This window comes from Triticum dicoccoides, chromosome 3B (genome assembly GCF_002162155.2).
Source record: "Triticum dicoccoides isolate Atlit2015 ecotype Zavitan chromosome 3B, WEW_v2.0, whole genome shotgun sequence".
Taxonomy (NCBI): domain Eukaryota; kingdom Viridiplantae; phylum Streptophyta; class Magnoliopsida; order Poales; family Poaceae; genus Triticum; species Triticum dicoccoides.
The window spans coordinates 116,560,493-116,569,597 of record NC_041385.1 but is presented as its reverse complement, the minus strand read 5'-3'; the positions used below and the strand labels follow the sequence as shown (position 1 = coordinate 116,569,597).

Below are 9,105 nucleotides of genomic sequence, written 5' to 3'. Positions count from 1 at the left end.
CTATAGCGTAAAAATATGTTCAAATATACTGGAAGTAGAAACAGAAACGGCGACGAAAAACATATATCTATAGTCTGTCATCAAATTCTTCTTTCTTCTTTCACCTGGATTTTGCATCTGCAAAAGTAGCAACAAATTGTGTCCCAGTTATGTGCAGAAAAATCTGAATAAGCTCCTTGCAAACGGAAACCCTTCGGATCATTGCAACAAAAGCAGAGGAGAAAGTCAGATAACTCTGTAGTAAAAAGAAGTCAAGTTCTTGCCAACTATTTACTGCAAACTATGCAACTAACATAACAACTCTTTGCAGAAACAAAAAATGCATGCATGTTATAGTAAAAGATTCTTCTATAGACATGTTGCTTTTGGAACTAAGATTGTCATAAAATGGTGTGCAACTGCCTGTTTACTAAGTTTTTAGGTTGTTTGAAACACTCTTTTCTATGATTAACAATTGATCATCACTTTCTTCTTTTTTTATATGTGCAGTGAGTGTGTGGCAGCGTCGAAAAAAAGGAAAAAAAATGCTTGATCTCAATGAGTTGCCTCCCAATCTCAATGAGCTTCCTCGTGATATGGATCAGCAGCAACCCAGCATACCACAAGGAAATTGGTCAGAAAATGGGCGATCTGTTTACTACACGCAGGCAAGTCGTGGTGGAAGCCCTATGGGCCATGACAATGTGGTAGGCCAGCCATCAAGCCATGGTGCCCCTGTAGTGGTGTCTTTGCAATCAGAGAGCCATACTTTAGATGACACAGGAACCAAGGCAAATGTTCCTGGTCCAATGAGGACTGAGTTAGGAGCTGGGGCTGTTGAAGGAGCTGTGTAAGAAGAAGAAGGAGAGGATGAGGCTGGTTCTCAACCTATGGAACCCTATGTTAGCATGAGGTTTGACAGCCTTCAAATTGCTAAAGATCACTACAACAGCTACGCACTACGGATGGGTTTCTCTATCAAGATGAACACATCTAGACGGACACCCCGCACCAATGAATTGATAAAACAACAGTTTTGCTGTAACAAGTTCAAGAAGCCCAAAGCTGATGATGGAGGAGCTGAGGCTCCTCCTGCCCTGGACCCTATTCCAGATCCAAAATCTGTTGACAGTGACGAGGAGATGGAAGAAGAACCTCCGATATTTGCTGAAGAGGAGGTTGGTACTAGTAAGAAGAAGAAGAAGCGCAAACGTTAGACAATAAAGCAGACTCAATGCAAAGCGAAGATGTTGGTGAAGCTGATAGATGGGCGATGGGAGGTGACACACTTTGTTCGTGACCACAATCATCCGCTCGTGAACAAACCTTCATTGTCCCAATACTTGAGATCCCACCAAGGCATCTCACCTGATGAAAAGGAGTTTTTGCGCATCTTGTATAACTGCAACTTGACTACAGGTGTGGTGTTTTTCTATATCCCTTAAAGAATTAAGTTTTCCTCTAGGCAGTCCAGTGTGCAACTGTTATGGTACTACTGTGCAACTGAAATGACTTAACTGTGCAACTGGTGTTCAGTAACTTCCCATGTTGTTTTTTATATCACTTTTGGTGCTTGTTGTGCAACTAGATTGTCTTTACTGTGCAACTACACAATGTCCTGTATGCAAAAAGTGCAAAAGTGCTTTTAAAAAGGTGCAGCTAGGTGTCCATTTCCTGCGATTATCTTCTATGCCAACACATGTCCTATTACTGTGCAGCTGGATGTGCGCATTCGAGCACATGATCCATCCCTTAAAGAATTAAGTTTTCCTCTAGGCAGTCCAGTGTGCAACTGTTATGGTACTACTGTGCAACTGAAATGACTTAACTGTGCAACTGGTATCCAACTTCCCATATTGTTTTGTATATCACTTTTGGTGCTTGTTGTGCAGCTAGATTGTCTTTACTGTGCAACTACACAATGTCCTGTATGCAAACAGTGCAAAAGTGTTTTTAAAAAGGTTCAGCTATGTGTCCATTTCCTGCAATTATATTCTGTGCCAACACATGTCCTATTACTGTGCAGCTGGGTGTGCGCATTCGTGCAACTAAAAAAGGATATACTATTTTTTTTGTATTATGCAGGACGTATGATGCATATAATGGCAGAGTTCTATGGATCTGAGATGATGGTGCCACTCGGACCAAAGGCAATAACAAATCTGTGTACAAGTTTCGGTAGAGATGACACAAAGGAGGGTGATTTGATTGAGACAATTGCGCATTTCAAGGATATACAAAAAACCGATCCAGACTTCTTCTATAAGGTGAAATATGATGAAGAGGACTAAGTTGTCAACATATTTTGGGTGGATGGCTTAGCTCGAAAAGCTTATGTAGAGGCATACCACGATTGCATATCGTTTGACACGACCTACATGACCAACATGTACAATATGCCGTTCGCGCCCTTCATAGGAATAAACTAACATGGCCAATCTTTCATGCTGGGTTGCGTGTTTGTGAGGCAGGAGTTGGCATCGAGCTTTGATTGGGTCTTTGGAGCATTCCTAGAGGCTATGGATGGCAAACCTCCTGACAACTTCATCACCGATCAGGGTGGTGCAATGAGGCAGTCGATACAAAGCATCTTTCCAACCACCGTGCACCGCTGTTGTCGATGGCACATCATGAAAAAGGCTCAAGAAAAAGTTGGTTGGTTGTTGTGCCAGAATCCAGGACTCTCTGATGATTTCAACAGGTGTGTTGACTTCAGCTTCACTGTAGACGAGTTTGAGCAGAATTGGGCTGGGTTAATGGTGAAGTATGAGGCTATGACGCACACGCACTTTGAGAAGTTGTACAAATACAGGTCAACTTGGGTGCCGTGCTACTTCAAACACAGGTTCTTCCCGTTCCTACAGTCTACACAGCATAGTGAGGGGTTCAACGCCGTCCTGAAAAGATATGTGAACCCACACAACTCAATGCTGAACTTCGTCAAGCGATATGAAAAAAATCCAGAACTACATCCTTGCCAAGGAAGGCTGCAATGATTACAGGACAAAACACCTTGAGATTGAGTTGTGTTCCAACTTCCCAATAGAGAAGCAAGCTTACAAAACCTACACTAGGGACCTTTACCGCAAGTTCAGAGAAGAGTTTGTGCTGATTGGACGTTATAATGCATTCCAAGTTGGTGCTAATATATTTGAGCTCACACCGAACCAGGAAGTTGTTGCCAAATATGGTTCTCGAAACTACTTGGTGCAGGCAAGGGTGGAGGAGGGTTCCTATTTGTGTGAGTGCTATAAAATGGACAAGGACGGCATCCTCTGTTGCCACATCCTCAAGGTGTTCACACATATTGGAGTTGACGTCATACCGGAAAGGTACCTGCTAAGACAGTGGACACCTACTGCTGTACCTAGTGCGCCAGGGACTGGTTATGAGCAACCGGATGAAATGCCTCCTCAATCAAAGAAGCAGATAAGGGAGAGGAACATGATATACGATTTTCAGAAACTAGCAAAGTTTGCGAGTGGTTCTGATCCAGCACAAGCTATTGTATACAAGCATATGCGCGCAGCACGTACCGAGATCGGCCACCTGAACAAGTCCAAGCAAAAGAAAAAACGGACTGCTGCCACGGGGCCATCAGATGATGGCAACCCTCGAGGACCTCCTCCACCTCCAGGCAGCAATCAGGGGGCTCATGATCCAGGTAATTACCTGCCCCAAACTCCTGATCTAACTAGGTGTGTAACTTCAGTTGCACACATCATTGTGCCCGGTTGCACACATCATGGTGGCCAGTTGCACGGAATAGGCTGCCTAGTTGCGTATGCTGTGATAGTTCAAGCATCAAAGATAACAAAACTAACTTGTTTTTCCTATTATGGATATAGGTGATGCCAACCCTCAAGGACCTCCTCCACCTCCTGGCAGGGCACGACATCCAATGGCCCTACAGGCAGCACTCAGGGGGCTCATCGTCCATGTAATTACCTGCTCCAACTCCCCATCAAACTAGGTTTGTAACTCCAGTTGAACGCATCATGGTGCTCAGTTGCACAGAAAACAGGCTACCTAGTTGCACACGCCGTGTTAGTTTGAGCATCAAAGATAACACGACTAACTTGTTTGTCCTGTTCTGGCTATAGGTGATGCCAACCCTCAAAGACCTCCTCCCCCGCCTGGCCCAACTAGCAGTGCCCTGCGTGCTACTCCCAATGGACCTACAGGCAGGACTTAGGGGGCTCATCACCCAAGTAAAATACCTTCCCCAAATCCCAGCAAAACTAGGGTGTGTGACTTCAGTTGCACATACCGTAGTGCCCAGTTGCACAGAACATGCTGCCTAGTTGCGTGCGCTGTGTTAGTTTGGGGATCAAGCTGAAAATCTAACTTGTTTTTCCTGTTCTGCCCATAGGCGATTACAATCCAAGTACCATGACGGGTCGTGCTACCGCAGGTGTTTTTTTAACTTAACTTGCACACAGCAACCAGTTAGTTGCACAGCATGGGCTGTGTGGTTGCAGAGAACATCAGTGCTGGTTGCACAACAAAAAAATACTAAATTTTTTATATGATTATTACACAGGTGATCGTGATGGTCCTACTGGCCCATTGGAGGCTGCATCCCCTGCACAAGCTTCTGATGATTTTGTGCCCAGGGATCCTCCAAGGTCTACTACAAAGGGTAGGGCAAAGAGTCGACGGTACAAATCAGCGGTGGAGTTACACCCAAAGAAGAAAAACAAATGCAGCCAGTGCCAATCTACAGATCACACTGCTGGTGTGTGTCCACTCAGGCTACTGTGATTCTGTTTCATCGTTTGTAATTTTGAGACAAAAAAGGAGAAGAACGATGTTTTTTTAGCAATGTTGGGACCAAGTGGACACATTCAGCATCTATGATTTCTCCTCATCTAATTTATGCTCCTTGAATTAGTTCATGCACTGTGTAAAAAAGGTTGCTATTTGTGCCTTTGTTGGCAACTGGTTAAATATTTAGTTGTTGAACAATTGTATGTCCAGTGCTCCTAATGTATCAACAAAAGTGATGATATTTGACTTGCAAACGGAATTGCTACTAGTGTGCAACTACAAAATCTGCTTAAAAATTGTGCAAACCAGCAACTTCCTCCGTGGAGCAGAGAAAGAAAAAAAGTACTGACCTAGTCCTTCTCATATCTTAGCAACTTCCTCCATGGGGCGGTGTTGTGCGTGCTGGTGACCCAATCATATGCCAGCTTCTTCCTGATGTTTAGTACTTCCTTGGGATCATAGTTGGGCAGTTGGCTACCGTTCCACTCGATGGCGTTAAGCAGTGCGAACAGCCCACACTCATTACTGCGATGGGCAAGAAAAGAAAATTTGTCACATAAAATAAAAACCAATAAAGATAATACACTCTGTGCAACTACTTATGTTCTACTATGCAACTGTTTATGTTCTACTGTGCAACTGCTTATGTTCTAATGTGCAACTGCTTATGTGCCACTGTGCAACTGCTTATGTGCCACTCTGCAACTGGCTAGATAATCCATTAGAAACTCATAAAATGATAAAACAGATTGCAGACTAGTACTGTGTCTTAAAAAACTAAAGATTGCACATGTAGAAAATTTTAAAAACTACAAAATGATGGTAAGAAATTGAGAAGAGAGCCATGCTTATTGTCCTACTTGCCGAGCTGCTTCGGTACGGCAATGTCAATAATCTGGAAGTGCTCGATGCTGAACTTTGGGTAATGCTTCCTCCATAGCTGGCGTACTGCCCCCACGATGGTAGAGGCGGTGGTCATCAGCTCAATGTCATCCAGCGTCTTGCTTGAATCAAGAACTTCGAAGCGTCCGTCCCTCAAGTTGACATTGAAGACCCAATAATGCCTCCCTCCCTCCTTATCGGTTACATCAGCGCACTCGAGCACTGGCAGCATGACCTGCAAACGTGAATGATTTCAGACACAGATACAGGATGTAGCTAAGAAAAAACAGTAAAAGACTTGGTCAAGTTAAAAAACAGGTTGCAACAAGTATGTGCCAATTAACAGATGTGCCATGTGCAACTGAACATGCTTTGGGTGCCAAACTAAAAAGAGATGGATCATGTGGGCACAGCACTCACCAAGTCCTTCTTGTCGAGACGGTTCTTGTAATCAAACTTCTTGTTTATCTCCTTCACGTTGTGGATCCCTTGCTGTAAATTCATCTGCAGAGATTATAAAGCATGGCTCAAGCTCCTTAGTAGATGAAAGGCCTCCCTCAATTGGTCAACAAAAAAGTGCTACAAAACAAATATTGGGGTAAATAAGGTTTTGGAAAAACTTACCGAAAACCTCAGTGGCATAACAACCTTCTTTGACCCTTCTGGTAAGTTATCCATGATGTGTAAGATTCCAGTCTCAATAACATTTTTTGACAACCATTGAACTGGCTTCATCGAATCAACTAACTCTTTTAAGGAAATGTAGAAAGCACCATACCTGATTATCTCAGGGCTGAATTTTTTTTGAAAGCAATAAAAAGACAAGTTAGCTCGAAGGGTCACAGCAGCAAAAAAAATGTGCATGAAATTGAAAACAGAACAGTGTGCAACTAAAAGCCTTGTTCTGTGCAACATGCTATGCTTTCTGTGCAACTAAGTGGCTAGTCCTGTGCAACTGAAAAAGACATGTATGTAGGCTGTGGGGAGTGAGTTTACCTGGTAGCTTCATCATTTTCTCCTTCATGATGCCTAACCCAATACAAGAGGGCAGTGTAAAGCTTGTTCACTGCCTCATTGGAGCTGAAAGTCTTCTTCTTGTTGTAGTCAATGAATGGAGACCTTTGAGATGCTGCGGGCCTTATTACCCTCCTCTGTCTTCGTGCAATAGGTGGTCCTGAAGAACTGCTCATGCCAGCTTCTGGTTCTGCGCATATCGGGGTGTGGCAATTCTCTGGTGATCCAACATCTAGCTCTTGAGCTATTGCCATGCCAGCATCAGCAGCAGCGCATCCTTCATTCACAACTGCTGGGTCCAACTCACACTCATCAATACGAATCACACTGGCTTCCGTTGTTTCTGCTGCTGGACCAGGTGCTGGAGCATGACCATCTATGCCGAGGTCAAAAGATGGTGCATCGCAGACCCCGTCACCATGATAGGACTTTGATCTTTGTATGGGTTCAAGGACCAGGGCATCTCCTTGCGGCACAAACATATGTGCATCGTTCACTAACTTGGTTCGCAGTAGTGTTGTAGTTGGTGGCCTTGGAGGCTTGCACCTACTTATAATGTTGAACACCTCCTCTTGTGTTAGTGGTTGCTGAAAGTCAGCTCTTGGTGATGCGGGCTTGCTTGGCTGCTGTGTGCTGGCTCTTGGGGACGGCAATTTGGTAGTAGGATCACCTCCTTTTGTGTTTGGCATTGAAGCATTTCTATGAGTAGGCACCTTGGGGCTTGCAGTTGCAGTGGTGCCTTCCTGAGCAACTGTGGTGGTTTTGACTGTGATCACGCTGCTAGCTGACACATCAGTTGGCACATTGGTATCTCTAGTTGGCATCTTCCCAGTCTGAGTTGGCAGCAACCTAGCAGAACTTGTCACCCCTGCATCAATGGCTTCGGCTCGCGGTTCTCTCTCGTCTCTGAACCCCAAACCTTTTGTGGCATGTTCCCCCTTTGTGCCCCTGGCAAACTTGACAATCTTTTGCTGCTTAGGTGGTTTTGGTGGGACTATTGAAAGGGGAGTCTTCCCCTTGATCTGTTGAACTCCTGTGATGGTGGTTGGCTCTCTGCTCACTATAGTTGACGTATCAGTTTGAAGCACAGCTTCCTTGACCATATTTACTTCAGCATCTACACTCACCATCTTCTCCTTGGTTTGAGGCAACTGCAGATTCTTCTTCAGTGAAACTGCTTTGCGCTTTTGGACCACGTGAGGGTTTGCCATGGATTCTGCCTTGCTCCTGCCGGAGCTTAGGTCTGGAAGCTGCTTCAAATATTCCTTGTATTATTCCTTTGAATGAACCCAGTCAAGACCTTTTCCTGCTTCCTCCATGTCAGCTTGATTCTTTTCAGCAACACTTGATAAGAACAGGCTCTTGTCAATGGCAAAGTTGATCTTCTCACACATATCTTGGTCGCTAAAATCTGGAACAAGAAAGGTGGTTGCCAAAGCTAGCTTCAAGTTGCAGAGTTTGAACGTATCAATGCTGCCCTGAGACTCTGCTTCGTCATTTTTCTTTGACTTTGGCAAATCCTTGTCTTTCCAGCAAGTTTTGTCGATTAACATCTGTAGTGTGCTCCTGCTACTTAATGAATTGATGCTGCTGGCAGGGGTGGCAGAAGTGCTAGTCCTCCTGGATGTGTTGTCGTCTGTACCACCAGAACCAGGGGCGTTGTCATCATCGTCATCATCGCTGATGTCGCTACCTCCATTGGATCCCCCAACATCATCACCATAACCGTCCTCGTCTTCTTTATCATCGTCTTCTTCCCTCTCACTGCCATCAACTGTTGCGCCTTTGTCCCATCCCCCTCTTCGGCCTCACCTTCTTCTTCCTCCTCCTCTGCCTCACTATCTTCTTTCTCCTCCTCCTCCTCCTCTCCTTTGTCCTCTTCTTGTTTGTCCTCCTCATCCTCCTCCTCCTCCTCCTCCTCCTCCTCTTCCTCCTCCTCCTCCTCTGCATCTTCTTCATCGTCATCCTCATCCTTGTCCTCCTCCTCTGATTCATCTGCGTCTGTGTCCCCGTCATCATCAACATCTATTGCTGCTTCCATTTCCTCATCTTCTTCTGACTCATCCTCAACAAACTCTTCTTCTTCTTGTATAGTTGACCCCGTCTCTTTCTTTTTGGAGCACGGCGTGACGCCCCGGTTTGCATTGATGGTCGTTGTACGTATCAATATCCGGTTCCTCGTCATCGATCTTGGCAACTGCTTCAATGAAGGTGCCAACCTGTTCAGTTACAGCCTTGCACAGGTCATTGACCACTTTCGCAATCTTTGCCTTTTTCTGCATCAACACAAAAAAAATATTCAGTACTGATTCAGTTAGAAAAAAAATTAAAAATTAAAATGTCTGTGACTGACCATGATGTGGTAAACAAAAACCGACTAATACACACTTTTTGGCCAACTAAAAACATGATTCTAGCCAACTACACATGCACTATGGCACAAATTAAGAACATGCATTC

At 44.5% G+C, this 9,105-nt stretch overlaps 1 pseudogene; it reads left to right on the top strand.

Annotated features, from left to right (window-relative positions):
• The first annotated feature begins 575 nt into the window (after positions 1 to 575).
• LOC119279383 lies at positions 576 to 4,743 on the top strand (annotated as a pseudogene).
• Positions 4,744 to 9,105: the final 4,362 nt, after the last annotated feature.